Raw genomic sequence first — 15828 nt, forward strand, 5'->3', positions numbered from 1 at the left:
CATATTTGAAAAGTAAAAAGAAACAAGTGGATTAATTTTAATAATGTATTTTGTTTAACCAATATATCCAAAATATTATCGTGTTAACATATAATCAGTATTTTAAAACTACAGAGATATTTTATGTTTTTTGTAGTAAATTTTCAAAATTTGGTGTGTATATTACACTTACGGCACATCTCAATTCAGACTAGCCACACTGCAAGCTCTCAAAAGCCACATGTGGGGCTTCCCTGTTGGCGCAGTGGTTGAGAGTCCGCCTACCGATGCAGGGGACACGGGTTCGTGCCCCAGTCCGGGAAGATCCCACATGTCGCGGAGCGGCTGTTCCCGTGAGCCATGGCCGCTGAGCCTGCGCGTCCGGAGCCTGTGCTCCGCAGCGGGAGAGGCCACAACAGTGAGAGTCCCGCGTACCTCAAAAAAAAAAAAAAAAAAGCCACATATGGCTAGTGGCTACTGTACTGGACAGCTCAGGTAATCTGTATCCAGGTTATCCCATGTTTTGTATACATGACCTGTATTGCCTCTTTTCCTTTGTGCCTGCCTACCATGTGGACTTTTCCCACTCAGATAGAAATGTTTTTTCTCTACATATAATAGATACCACACTCTACTGTGGCTTTTTGAATATTTGTGTTCTCCCCCCTCCCCCTACCATAAGAGACTTCCCAGTCTCAATCCTCTCCCCATAGGGTTCCTCCTGTCTTAAGAGGTAGCCGTTAACCTCCTTTTTATGGTAACTATTTCCTTCCTCTTCTTTACTGTTTCAGCACCTAAGTATGCATTCTTTATTCATGTCATTTATAAAAATGGAATAATACATTATATATTCTTTCGAGAGTGGTTTCTTTTTCTTAACATTATATTTTAAGATTCATCTATATTATTGCATGTAGTTTGTTCATTTCTCTGTTATATTCTCTGTCTATTATTATATGACAATTTATCCATTTTGTTGTTGATAGAGGACATTGGGTTGTTTACAGTTTTTAGCTATAACAACGGTACTGCTGTTAACATTCTTGCACATGCATCTTGGTGCACATGAGCTTTTCTTAGGGTATATACCAGGAAGTGACATGCTTGGTCATGTACAGGCCTGTGTTCTTAGTCATGACCAGGCCTCTGTACTTTAGTAGATAAGGCCAAACAATGTTTCCAAACTGCTCTATTAATTTACTCTCCCTATAGTAAAGTGAAAAATTCCTGTTGCTCTACTCTTAGTGAGAACACTTGTAATTGTCAGTCTCTTTCATTTTAGCCATTCTGGTCTGTGGTGTAGTGTTATCTTGCTGCGGTTCAAATTTCCCTGTTCTCTTATAAGATTGACACTTTTTCACAGGTTTACTGGTTATTTGGATTTCTTCCTCGGTAATTTGCCTGTTCATTTCTTTTTCTTATGACTGTAGTTCTTTATATATCCTGGATACAAGACTTCTCTTGGTTCTATATACTGTAAATTTTTTTAAGCTTTATTGAGCTATAACTGACATACAGCTCTGTACAAATTTAAGGTGTACAGCATAATGCTGTAATTTCTTATTTGATTCTGAGGCTTGCTTTTTAGCTCTTTTAACGGTGTCATTTGATGAAACCAGGTCTTAAATATTAATGTAGTCAATTTATCAGTTTTTCTATTATAATTAGTGCTTTTGGATTAATTAAAAAAGTCTGTCCCCTACTCTTGAGGTCATGGATATTTGCTCCTATTTCATCTTTTAAAAGCTTTATTGTTTTGCCTTTCAAATTTATGTCTAATATCCACCTGGAATTTTGGTGTGTAATGTAAAGAGACCAATTTCATTTTTTTTCTTTCAAATGGAAATCTATTTGTCCCAGCACCAATTATTGAAAACCATCCTTTAGGCATTGCTCTGCATCCCCGTCATGACAACGTAAATCAAACTTTCATGTACAGATGAGACTTTCTGGGCTCTTTATTCTTTTTTTTTTTTTTTAAATATATCAGAGGTTGGCCAACTGCATCGGTCTCCTGGGGGAGGGGCTGGCAAGGCTCAGACCTATTGTTGGGAGTGGCTGTTGCTACTGAAGCCTTGGCGCATCTCTGGGCTCTTCATTCTGTTTTATTGGTATATTGGTGCATCCTTGATCCAATACCACACTGCCTTAATGACTATGGCTTTATAATAAAGCTTGATATCTGGTTGCACAAGTCTTCCTCCTCTTCCTCATATATACTTGTTTTATTTCCTCCTCTTCCTCATGTATACTTGTCTTTGCTCTTCCGTAAACTTAAATTAGCTCGTTAAGTTTCTCTCTCTTTCACACACACACACACACACACACACACATGCACACACAGAAATCTACTGAAATTTATCTGGAATTGCACTGGGTCTACAGATTAATTTGGGGAGGCTTGACATCTTTCAGTATGGAATCTTTCAATCTGTGAACGTGTTATTATCTCTTATTTGTTTAGGTCTTGTTCAGTGTTTTTAAAATGTTTCCTTCATATAGGTCTTGCACTTCTTTGATTTATTCCTAGATATCTGATATTGGTTTGAGGGTATTGTAAGCTTCAAATTCTCTAACTTAAAGAAAATTCAATTCTCTTTTTTTCCTGGAATATAGAAATAAGTATTTTTTAAGAATACTATTTTTGTGTCTATTAAGCTTGTTAAACTCTTATTAATTGTAACAATTTATTTGCAAATTCTTTTGGATTTGCCACAAACATAATATTGATATTATCTATGAAAAATAACAATTTTGTTTCTTCCTGTTCAATCTTTAGTCGGTTATTTTTGCCTTACTCCGTTGGCTACGGACATTCGGGGCAAAAACGGGCATTCTTGTCAGTAGTACACTTTTAATCATACTAAGCCCTTCTGCCTCAAGCCAACAGCGTGTTAACTGTTAGTTCCCAGCTGGAGGGTACGAGTGAGACGCCTACGCTCTCCTTTCAGCGTCCGCAGCGAATTAAGGCAGAGAGAACTCCTCCCTCAAGCTAAGCTCATCCGAAAAAGAAGCCTGCAGGCGCCTCTGGTTGCTGTGCAACGGCGTTGTCCTGACCCGGAGTAGGTGCCGACGGGTTAGAAACACATGCCGCCTCTTCCGTCTTCCGGGACTACATCCCCCACAATGCCGCACGTCGCGGGCGGCTGGTGTCCGAAGTGGGGGAAGGGCCGGGCCAGGAGGCGGAGCGGAAGCGGAGTGCGAGGGACGAGAGGAGTATAATCTCCACCAGCTGAGAACCAGCCTTATCCCTGATTCCCAGCCCCGGCCTTTCTCCATCCCGACCTGGAGGCTGTTTCGCAGGCGCAGGAGGCTGTTGACGCCCGCTAATCGGCTTTCGCTGCGGCGCCCCGGCTTGGAAGCCCGTTGGCGTCGGCGGCGGTGACGAGAAGCCCACAAACAAGGTAATGGGGAGAGGGCGAGAAGGAAGGCGTCTCCGCTCGCCCTGTCCGCGTCTCTGGCTGAGCCCCTTGGGCCGGCGGCCGCCCCTCCTCTGCCGCGCTCTGCACCGGTCCGCACGCCGCCCCATCGGGGCCGCTGCCGCCGGGCGTCCACGGAGCCCCGGCTCGGCCCCTGGCCCGCAGCCCCCGGCCACGGCCGGGGAGGCTCTTTGTCCCTGTTCCTCCGGGTCTGACAGCCGCGCCCCCTTGGCCCCGGGCGGAGAACCGAGCGTGGCTCGGGCTGCGTGGTCCGAGCAGGGCGGGCTCGGTCCCGTGGCCGCTGGCGCTGGGGAGTGACTGACCTGAGCTGGGGGTATGGAGAGCCCGCGAGCCAGCCGCACTCACTTCTCTTTCTGTTTCTGACAGCTCAGTTCTCTTCTGCTTTGAGAGAGAGAAAATCAAATGCCCTTTTTAGATTTCCTTTTCAAAACTCATCTCCTGGGTGACTGGTAAGGATGAACTTAAACAGCTGTGTCGACTGCGGCTTATACTCTCGCAAGCCTTAAGACAGCCGGGGTTCCAATCCCGCTCGACGCACTGCCTGGCTTTAATGACCTTGGTTAATTAAAGGCTCTAAGCCTGAATTTTCCCACTAAATGGTGGTAACAGTACACACCTTTAAGATGCTAGAATAAGAAGTAATATGCTTACAACGCCATGAATTCTTCGCTTGACGAAAAAATTCTTTTGAGTATGATACATTAGCTATACTGAAGTGGCCCCTAGATTGGTGAGTTTTGTGTTTTTCCTTGTTTAATCGTTAGCACTCTAGGTTGTGTGTTCTTCACTTTATATATACCTTGTTCGCCTTAAACCTAAGCAAAGAATTCTTTAAAATATGCTGTCTTCTCAATTTCCGCTGTTTTAAGATGGCTGAGAATGTTCTTAGGAAATTGATGACTTTGCTTTTCTGTGGATCAGCTTTAGGTTCAAGGACTTACCCCACCCCCAGCTGTGTCCTGTAGGGGATCCTTAGAGGAGCTTAAGTGTTTATTCTGGCAGAATAAGCATTTAGGTATGCTGCAGTCCTGACGTGGGGCTTAACCATCTTTACCCTATGTCAACTTTTTTTCTTCCTCTCTCTACACTTTCCCACTGTTTAGTAATTTCCTATCTTTGGGATTTGTGTTTCCAAGTTGTAGTTTTTGGTCTCAGGATAAATTGAATGATTGCAATACATTTTATAAGGAATGACTTGAAACATTTCGCATTAGTTCTTCAGTTTCGATTGTTCTTGCAGTGTTTTCTCTGAACTTTAGTGACATAGGTGTTGAGTTTTTCTTCAGGGAAATCATTATGGTCCTTAGTTGAAATTATTTTCAGTTAAAATGTCTGGTCTGTACTACTCTGAGTTCAAGCACTGTTGTGCAGTCTGTGAAATAACATGTTCTGAGTAATGCTATGTAAAGGTACGGTGAGGAAAAGCCAGTGGAGCATGATGAATTTTGTGTAATGTCTTGAGTGACGCATGCATTAAAAAAATACCTTTACAAAGAAAAGGAGAAATCTAATGAATGTATTTCATAAGAATACCAGATAACCAGAGAGTAAATAAGTGAAAAATTTAAACTGTGGGAGATGGCATAATGCGCATAAAGATTTCTGATTCATTTAAAAATGTGTGGCAGAAATACTCGTTTTGAGTAAAAATTTTTCTGTTGGTGATATTTAGTGCTATTTAGGACAGAGAGTAATGGCTGTAGAAATAGGAGGCCTTGGTTCTTGTCCTACCTCTGTCACTATTTATACAACCTTAGTTTCCTTTAGGGTCCTCAATTTCCTTCTCTCTCAAATAGTGAATTGATCTGATTCCAAGGACTCTTCTAACTCAGACTTTGCAATGATAAGTTTTTTTAATGTGGAAAAAAAAATGATGTAAACCCTTTTAGTCATTTATTTGTGTCTTAGGTTTTTTATTTTCCACTCACCTTGAAGAAGGGGATATACACGACAGAACTAGAAAGCTGCCATAAACAGGAATCTCTCCTGACCACTTCATCCCTCTTTCATGAGCTGCACATGTTTTCTCTGCATTTTTAACATGCTTAGTTGTCTTCCTCCCTACTACGTATCTCTTTTTTTTTACTCATAGCCTCTTTATTATGGCTGCTTTTATATAACTTGAGTTTGTCAATCCCTAATTCAACTTCATTGTTTGTTTCTGTGATTTCTTTTACTTTTTGCTCCTACCCCCAACATATTGGTTTTTTTAGGGGCCAATTTTTGTTGGAGGCCTCAGGCAGAGGTGCCCAGTGCTAGTCTAGTTAGCTGTGGAAGGGGACATGGGGTCATGCGGCACAAAACATGATAGGCTGAGGCAGTGGGGAGGTCAGGTTCCGAGGCGGAAATATCTAGTAGTGCGTAATGTATTTTGGAGTAAACTTTTACTGTGACGTAGTGATTGGGTAGTTTACCTTTTGCTCTAACATTCTCTTCTTAACCCTGACTTATTTTACCCATTTTCTTTTATCTGTCTTTATACTCTTCAATGTTGTTGTCTTCTCTTGCCTTTCCCCAATATGCCATCGAAAACTGATCTTATATGTTGAGATGTGATATTTCTGTATCTTAGCTGGAATTTTTTTTTTTTTTTTTTTGCGGTACGCAGGCCTCTCACTGTTGTGGCCTCTCCCGTTGCAGAGCACAGGCTCCGGACGCACAGGCTTAGCGGCCATGGCTCACGGGCCCAGCCGCTCCACGGCATGTGGGATCTTCCCGGACCGGGGCACAAACCTGCGTCCCCTGCATCGGCAGGCGGACTCTCAACCACTGCGCCACCAGGGAAGCCCCTTAGGTGGAATTTTAGTGTACGTTCTCCCAAGGCAGTTCACATTTTAAATCTTAGACCTATTTAGGAGTGGATGCTGTGTCCTATGTTAAATTTTTTCCCCTAGATATTAGCCTCAGGCAATATTATGGAGGGAAAATAGAAAATATTTTAGGAATGAGCCTTTCCTCTGAAATTACATTCAAAGGCAAGTCTGTGGCGTACTTATTTCTTTTTTTGGAGAGAACTCTCTGAACCTCTGCGCTCTAGTGAACATACTGTGTCTTTTTGTAATAAATATCTGCTTTTCCAGCTATAAATTCCTTAGGAGACCAATAGGCAGTGATCCTTCTAGCACCTTTGGCTGAATGAGAGCTTCTGTGCTTGCTAGTTGCTGCTATCGCTGTCGATAGTTACTTTAGCTATAGTCAATGGCACAAAAAGTAGAGCACTGAATGAATGCAAAAATGGGATTTGAAGGAAAGATTTCCAAGGTAGGATTGGCCATCCATTAATTTTTTCAGCCTTCCTATTGCAATGTTTGCATAAAAATATCAATACAAGGAAGTATTTCAAGATAGGCCATGTGAAATGTAGTGTTTTTAATATTTTTGACTGCAACCCGTAGCAAGAGATCTTCTTACCTCAAGACTCCATAGATATGTAACTGTGTGTGCATATCTATGTATGAAAAATATATATATAAAAAATGAAAAAAGGTTCACAAAACAAAATATTGTGTACAACCTACTCTGATGGTTTCTGTTTCATCTTGTTTAAAAAGTGCCAGTTGAAAAGTAGATTCCTGTTCCTTGCTTTTGAAAAAACACTGGAGTCCTGGGCTGACAGTTTGGATGCCTAATTTCCCCCAGTTTTTTGACATTGGGTAGTCGTTATCCTCCTTGTGCTTCCCTTTCCTTGTCTTTAAAATGAGGGTGTTCTAGTTTAAATATACACTGATTCTCCGTCTTTACTTTTCTCTAGTAATAATGTTGTACTAACATATTTGTCTTTAGGTCTTTGGCTAGGGAGAGACCACTGAAAAATTGCTCGGACATCTAGTTGCTTGCTTGCATGTTTGCTGTTTGGCACGTGGCATAATAGAGCTTTCAACAGATCTTTGCTTATGTGTAAATCTTGTAAATGGGAGTGAATACATTAAGACCCGTAACACAGTAAATATACAAATTAAGAAAAAAATTTCCCTATGTTCTTTGTTTTTCTACTTTTGTGTTTTTTAACAAAGAATATTTTAGAGTTTGAAAAATTGTATTTAAAATGCTTAATAACAATTGTAAAGTAACATGCCAGTGGATTGCTATATAGACTTTATTCCTGCCTCATCTTACCATCGCCCTTTTCATAGTAGAAAACGCCCAAAAGAGTATGTTTTCTGTGTAAAGTCCACCATGTCAGGTCATTACTGTTCATATGTTACCGAACAGTGGAACCGGCATTTTCGTAAGAAAGGGGAATACAGAGCTTTCTTTGCTTGTGAGTTTCCTTTTGTTCACTTTGGACGATTTCTCCAAACCAGGCCATTCCATGTGGGGATTAGGATCCCTCTCATTCTCCTGTGTTTGTACTGAGGAGACTAGGAATGAGGAATTTACTCCTCCTCCCAAGATTCTGGTTGGAATTCTAAAGGTTTTAGTTAGAAGGAAATTGGAACCAGACTTTGTACTTCCTCTTCTTTCTCAGATCAGACCTCCTTAGAGGGCCTTCCTTGACCTCATACCTCATATAGACTCCTCACACATTCTCACATCACCCTGTTTATTTTTTCCATAGCAATTTATCACAAGCTGCAATTGGCTTGTTTCTGTGTTTGCTTGTTAACCATCCCGCTCCTACTAAAGCGTGGTCACCAGAATAGCAGGAATCCTGTCTCGTTTCATCTTTTACATTTCCTGTTTCTGGCACATAGTAGGTGCTTTAATAAATATTGTGAATGAATAAGTGAGCAAATGAATGAATAAATCAAGTTCTTTCATGCTTTAAATGAAACTGCACCTAGTAAAGGTTGTGTTTGAATATGGGTCTTTCTGCATACCCCCCACTCTGTTCCTTTTTTTTTTCTGGAAATGTGTTCTTTCTTGTCATTGTATTTATTGATCATGGTGAAGATATCTACATCCAGAAGACCTTGTATTTATCTTTGTTTTACTTCATATTTTTTCTATTGTAGTTTTTTGCCTATGTTTAAAAAAAAAAGATCGAAGGTTTCTTAAATTCTTCTTGTAGCAACTTTGTAATACTTTGATTTATGTGAATCAACATATTTGAACTTTAATATGTGAACTTGATAATTTAAAGAACAAATTACACATCTTCAGAATTTTAAGATCATTGTCCTAAACTGCCATTACTGTTTTCTTGTTACGTTCCTTTAAAGCAAAAAAGAACAAGGTTCATTTAATATTACAATTCATTCAGTACTGACAAACGCAATCCTTCTAATGTGGACGTACAGGAGGTAGTATAGAATAGAGAAAAACCTAAATACTGTGTCAGGACCTGTGTTCAGGACCAGTGCACTTTCTGCCACTAACTCATTGCCTCATTTTAGGCAGGACAGTTAACATCTCTGGCCTTTACTTCTTTCATCTGAAACGTGAGAATACTGAATTAGATTTCTTCTCAGGTCCTTCCAGCCTAGAAATGGATAATTGAAGATACAGTTGTCCCTCGGTATCCGCAGGGCATTGGTTCCAGGTCCACCTCCACCTTTACCACCCCACAGCCATGGATACCAAAATCTATGGGATGCTCAAGTGCCTTATATAAAATGGCATATTATTTGCATATAACTTACACACGTCCTCCTGTGTACTTTAAACCATCTCTAGATTACTTATAATACCTAATACAATGTAAATGCTATGTAAATAGTTGCCGGTGCATGGCACATTCAAGTTTTGCTTTTTGAACTTTCTGGAATTGCTTTTTCTTAAATATTTTCTATCTGCCGTTGGTTCGGTCTGTGGATGATATGCAACCCACCAACTGTAATTTTATCTTGAAATTCCCATCTCCTCTGCCCCTCTACCCCCCAGAAACATTGCAGGGAGGTCATATTGGTGCTTGGGAGATGGTGGGGTTAGGCTCAGGGGTGTGCTTAAATATAAGGCATCTCTGCTGATTCTTCTGCAGGCTGTATGGGAGTTGTGGCTGCAGTGTAGGGCATGTTACTCTTGCCCTTAAAGGACCTGGGACTTAAAGAGACAAGGCTTACACACATGAGAGAGTGATATGATGTGTAAAATCAGTTGGTATAAAGTAATGTGCTGTGCGATGTGAGAGAAGGCCGAAGTGGGCTAGAGTAAGGTTATGAGGTTTTGAAATCCTTCTGGCGCAGGTAGCATTTAAGCAGATGCTCTAGTCTCATTTTAGGCTGTATGGAAGAGGAACTGTTATCAGCAGCGTGCTATCATGTCATCTTTTAGGACTGGGTAATTCTTCAGTGACTACTACCAATGCAGTGTTTCATGTTGTACAAAAATTCTGCAAAGAAATTGTTTTCAAGACTGCAGCCTGACTGCTACTGACTGAATGAGAGGCTGTAAGGAAACATGTCTGGTAAATAAAAATGTTATATTACTGTAGGTATTATTGTAAGTAGATAGGGTAGGGGGTCCCTGGAGGAAGAGAACCAGGCATGGCTTTCTTGACATGAGAGAAGCCATTTTTGGCCTAAGACGTTTTGTGATCTAAGCCTAGCCATAATGCTTGCCCTTGAACAGGTCTCAGTAATTAATGATCTTAAGGGTACAGAAGAATGCAGAAACATTCAAGCAAAGATAATGATATCAGTTGTAAAGGCTCCAAGTTCTGTTTCAGTGGTGAAGATTAGCCTGAAGTGCTCAACTACCAGATCAGCTGGAACCTAAGTGATGACTTTGACCTTTTCTGATCCCTCTAACTTCAATCAAATAAAATGGCTGCCCAAGCCCCTTCCTGAATATGCATATACCCTTAGCTTAAAACTTCCCGGGCTTCCCTGGTGGCGCAGTGGTTGAGAGTCCGCCTGCCGATGCAGGGGACACGGGTTCGTGCCCCGGTCCGGGAAGATCCCACATGCCGCGGAGCGGCTGGGCCCGTGAGCCATGGCCGCTGAGCCTGCGTGTCCGGAGTCTGTGCTCCGCAACGGGAGAGGCCATAACAGTGAGAGGCCCGCGTACCGAAAAATAAATAAATAAAAAGAAATAAATTAAAAAACTTCCCCAATTTTACTGTTCCGAGAGACACTGCTTTGGGAAAGATCCCTCCTTACTTGCTGCAAATAATAATAAATCCTTCCTTCTACTCTTCGGCCTGGTTGTGTCTTTTGGCTCAACACCCATCAAAAGGCGAACCCAGTTTTCGAGTAACATTATTATTGTTATTGAATGAGACAGAGACTGGCTTGATTGGGGGAGATATTTCTGTGAATAGTGGGAAATAAATTTTGTCTTTGGGGACTGGTTTCTGGGAGGGACATGAGAGCTAATCAGGAGTTTTATTTGGGTCTAGTAAAACATCCCCTGTATTAACTCAGGTTACTAAGATTCTTAAGAATTACTGGAATTGCTGTGTAAGTACCTGATGCTAATAATAAATGTTAACATTTATTGACAGTAGTATGAGGTGTCATTTATCCTCACCAGTGTTACATAGGTACTGTTGTCTCCATGATATAAGTGAGGACATTAGGGTATAGGGAGATAAAATAACTTGGTTAAGGTTTTAAAGATAGAATATAGTCACCCCTTTGTATCTGCGGGTTCTGCATCTGTGGATTCAACCGTGGATTGAAAATACTGAAAAAAAAAAGCGAGAAAGTTCCAAAAAGCAAAACTTGAATTTGCTACTATTTATATAACATTTACATTGTATTAGGTGTTATTAGTAATCTAGAAATGATTTAAAGTATATAGGAGGATGTGCATATGTTACATGCAAATACTATGCCACTTTATATGAGGGACTTGAGCATCTGTGGATTTTGGTATCTATTGGGTGTCTTGGAACCAGTCCCCTGCAGATACTGAGGGAGGATTGTACTGTACATAGTTTTATATGGAGATTGATAGAGAGTTCTTTGAGGCTGGAGGTGGGGTAGCAGTGGGAGTGCTACTTTTTGAAGAGGTGACATTTTAGCTAAATACTAAAGGATGAAAAGGAATAAGCCATGGGGAGAGCATTTCAAGCAGGGCAATAGCAGTTGTATAGACCCTGAGTTCAGAAAGAATTTGGTGTTTCACCTAGCTGGGCTGTAGCACAGTGAGCAAGGGGGGAAGTGGTGTGAGATTAGGACAGACAGAGATAAGGGTAGAAGTCAGCTATGCAGAACCTTCGGGATTGTGGTCATATTGCTGAACACAAGTTTGTATGCCGGATGAACAGTGAGGCCAAACTAACCAGAATTCAGAGCTAGGAAAGGTTTATTGCAAGGACCGTGCAAGGAGAATGGGCAGCTCCTGCTCAAAAACCCTGAACTCTGGAATCTTGTGCTTATCACTGTTGTATCTTTTTTTTAAAATTTATTTATTTTTGGCTGCTTTGGTTCTTCGTTGCTGTGTGTGGCTTTCTCTAGTTGCGGCAAGCAGGGGCTACTCTTTGTCGCAGTGCATGGGCTTCTCATTGCGGTGGCTTCTTGTTGCGGAGCACTGGCTCTATACACATGGGATTCAGTAGTCGTGGCATGCGGGATCTGTAGTTGTGACTTGCGGGCTCTAGAGTGAAGGCTCAATAGTTGTGGCGCATGGGCTTAGCTGCTTTGTGGCACGTGGGATTTTCCCAGACCGGGGCTCGAACCTGTGCCCCCTGCATTGGCAGGGGAATTCTTAACTACTGTACCACCAGGGAAACCCGTCACTATTGTATCTTGACTGCTGCTCCTTTGTTTCTGCATTCCCTGCCTTTTGTGAGTATCTGTTTGAATCTCTCGTTTGGAACGCAGGGGAGGCCTAGGAGGCTGCAGCCTTTTCCCTACAAATAAGAAATGGGGGGGGGACATGGAAAGACATTTGTACCCAGGAGGACCCCACAGGGTCCTGCTTGGTTTCAGTAAATAGTTTTAATTTTATTCTAAGTACAGTGGGAAACTCTTGAAGAGTTTTTTATTTTAATTAATTTTTATTGGAGTGTGGTTGATTTACAATGTTGTGTTAGTTTCTGCTGTACAGCAAAGTGAATCAGTTATACATATATCCACTCTTTTTTAGATTCTTTTCCCATGTAGATCATTACAGAGTATTGAGTAGAGTTCCCTGGGCTATATAGTAGGTTCTTATTAGTTACCTATTTTATACATAGTAGTGTGTATATGTCAATCCCAGTCTCCCAATTTATCCCTCCCCTCCTTTCCCCCTTGGTAACGGTAAGTTTGTTTCCTACATCTGTGACTCTGTTTCTGTTTTGTAAATAAATTCACTTGTACCATTTTTTTAGTTTCCACATATAAGCGATACAACACGATATTTGTCTTTCTCGGTCTGACTTACTTCACTCAGTATGACAATCTCTAGGTCCATCTGTGTCACTGCAGATGGCATTATTTCATTCTTTTTTTTGTGGCTGAGTAATATTCCACTGTATATATGTACTACATCTTGATGGACATTTAGGTTGCTTCCATGTCCTGGCTATTGTAAATAGTGCTGCAATGAACATTGGGGTGCATGTATCTTTTTGAATTATTGTTTTCTCTGGATATATGCCCAAGAGTGGGATTGCTGGATCATATGGTAGTTCTATTTTTAGTTTTTTAAGGAACCTCCATACTGTTCTCCATAGTGCGTTGAAGGGTTGTGTATGGTAAAATATATAATATAAAATGTACCATTTTAACCATTTTTAAGTGTGCAGTTCAGTAGCATTAAGTACTTTCACGTTCTTGTGCAGCCATTGATGTCGGCAGATGAGAGGATCTTGGTCCTTGTCCTCTTTGAAGAAAGAATTCCACAGAGAGACATTGTAAAGCAGGCACAGAGTTTATTGGAGGCACTGTATGTGCAAAGAGAACAAAGAAGCAGCTTTTTTAGAGCAGGAGCAAAGTAGAAATACACACCCAGAGAAGAGTGTGGCTATCCTCCCTAATGAGGAGTGCACCAGAAAGATGATTTAAATTCCTTACATGGGGCAGTTCTTCAGGGTTTTTGTTGTCCTCTGGCCAATTATCTTGGCTATTTTCCCACATCTGACCTGTCCCAGGGCCCTATCCAATATGTGTGTGCATCTTTTAGCCAAGATGGGTTCCAGTGTGGAGGACTCTGGGAAAATTTGACAGCACATATTATGGGGGTAGTGCCCCCTCCCTTTTGACCCCTGAGGATCCTTCCTGTGCACGTGCAGCAGGGGAGGTCTCCTTGACCTCAGTAGTGATAGATGTGGTCATCTTATCTCTTTACCCCAGCAGAGCTCAGCTTCTGCCATTAATTTTACCTTGAAGTGTCAGGGAAAACAAACTACAATTTACTCCACTTGACAAACTCCAGCTGCTCAGCCCAGGAGCCCATCTACCTCCTACCTCACCATCACTGCTGTACATCTCCAGAACTTTTTCTTCATCCCGAAGTAAAGCTCTGTACTCTAAACTTTATTTTTGTTTTCTTGTTTTTTTGTGTTTTTAAAAATTAATTAATTAATTAATTTATTTTTGGCTGTGTTGGGTCTTCATTTCTGTGTGAGGGCTTTCTCTAGTTGCGGCAAGCAGGGGCCACTCTTCATTGTGGTGCGCGGGCCTCTCAGTATCGCGGCCTCTCGTTGCAAAGGCTCCAGATGCACAGGCTCAGTAGTTGTGCCTCACGGGCCTAGTTGCTCCGTGGCATGTGGGATCTTCCCAGACCAGGGCTCGAACCCGTGTCCCCTGCATTGGCAGGCAGATTCTCAACCACTGCACCACCAGGGAAGCCCAGTTTTCTTGTTTTTTTTTTGTGCTGTGCCACATGTCATGTGGGATCTTAGTTCCCTGACCAGGGATCCAGCCTGGCCCCCTGCAGTGGGAGTACGGAGTCATAACCACTGGACTGCCAGGGAAGTCCCTGTATTCTAAACTTTAAACCATAACTCTCCATTCTCTCATCCCCCTAGCCACTGGTATCTACCTTTCTACTTTCTATCTCTGTATCTAACTCTTCAGGGCACCTATGTAAGTGGCATCATATAATATTTGTCTTTTTGTGTCTAGCTTCTTTAACTTAGTATCAATATAATATATATACATATATATATAATATTTTTTTGCGGTATGCGGGCCTCTCACTGTTGTGGCCTCTCCCATTGCGGAGCACAGGCTCCGGACGCACAGGCTCAGCGGCCATTGCTCATGGGCCCAGCCACTCCGTGGCATGTGGGGTCCTCCCGGACCGGGGCACGAACCCGTGTCCCCTGCATCGGCAGGTGGGCTCTCAACCACTGCGCCACCAGGGAAGCCCTCAATATAATATCTTTAAGTTTCATCCATGTTGTAGCTTGTATCAGAATTTTATTATCTTTTGAAGCTGAATAGTATTTCATTTTGTTTATCTGTTAATCTGTTGTTTCCACGTTGCAGTGTTGCAGTGAACATGGGTGTATACAAGTTCCTCTTTGAGTCCCTGCTTTTGAAACTGAGCAGGACCCTCTGGGGCCCACCTGGGTACAAAAGCCCTTCCATGTCCCCCTTTTCTTACTTGCGGGGTAAAGTCTTCAGCCTCTTAGACTTCCTTGAATTTTGAAGGGCAGATTCAAACAGTTGGTAATCAGGGAAGTAAGGGTATGCAGAGACAAAGGAGAAACAATCAAGAAACGGTACTGTAGCGATTAAAGCGGTATCCTGGTTCCTCATTAAGGAATATACATAATATCTTTGAATTTTTCTGCAGGAACTAAGGTCCCCACCCAGGTGGCGGACGGTTAACTTCAGGTTGAGCGCAAGATTCCTGGAACACCACCCTGTTAACCTCATCACCAACCGATCAGAAGAAAGTCACACACTCTGCAGCCCTCACCCCAAATTTTGTCTATAAAAACTTCTTCCTGAAAATCATCGGGGAGTTCAGGGTTTTTGAGCACTAGCCACCCATTCTCCTTGCTTGGCCCTATGATAAACGTTTCTCTGCTCCAAACTCCCACATTTTGGTTTGTTTGTCCTTGCTGTGCGTTGGATACGTGAACTTGGGTTCCATAACACTTTGAGTTCTTTTGTATTTATACCCAGAAGTGGAATAGCTGGGTCAAATGGTAATTCTGTGTTTAATTTTTTTAAGAACTGCTATACTGTTCTCCACAGCATCTGCACCATTTTGTATTCCCAAAAGCAATGCGTAAGAGTTTCAATTTCTCCACAACTGTACTAACAGTTTTTGATTTTTTTTAATTTAATTTAATTTTATTATTTTTTTAACATCTTTATTGGAGTATAATTGCTTTACAATGGTGTGTTAGTTTCTGCTTTATAACAAACTGAATCAGTTATACATATACATATGTTCCCATACCTCTTCCCTCTTGTGTCTCCCTCCCTCCCACCCTCCCTATCCCACCCCTCCAGGCGGTCACAAAGCACCGACCTGATCTCCCTGTGCTATGCAGCTGCTTCCCACTAGCTGTCTACCTTACGTTTGGTAGTGTATATATGTCCATGCCTCTCTCTCGCTTTGTCACACCTTACCCTTCCTC

General features: G+C 41.8%; 1 protein-coding gene across 1 annotated transcript in view; it reads left to right on the plus strand.

The window, feature by feature from the left end:
• The first annotated feature begins 2185 nt into the window (after positions 1-2185).
• The window catches only part of CCDC126 (coiled-coil domain containing 126), a 55017-nt gene continuing 41374 nt past the window's right edge, over positions 2186-15828 (plus strand). Inside the window, exon 1 of the mRNA XM_022588148.2 lies at positions 2186-3383. The gene's annotated coding sequence lies outside the window, so the exon portion shown is untranslated. The remainder of the gene's footprint in view (positions 3384-15828) is intronic.

Source organism: Delphinapterus leucas, chromosome 9, assembly GCF_059928025.1.
Source record: "Delphinapterus leucas isolate spDelLeu-1000000601 "Yukka" chromosome 9, BTC_Dleu_Yukka2, whole genome shotgun sequence".
Lineage (NCBI taxonomy): Eukaryota > Metazoa > Chordata > Mammalia > Artiodactyla > Monodontidae > Delphinapterus > Delphinapterus leucas.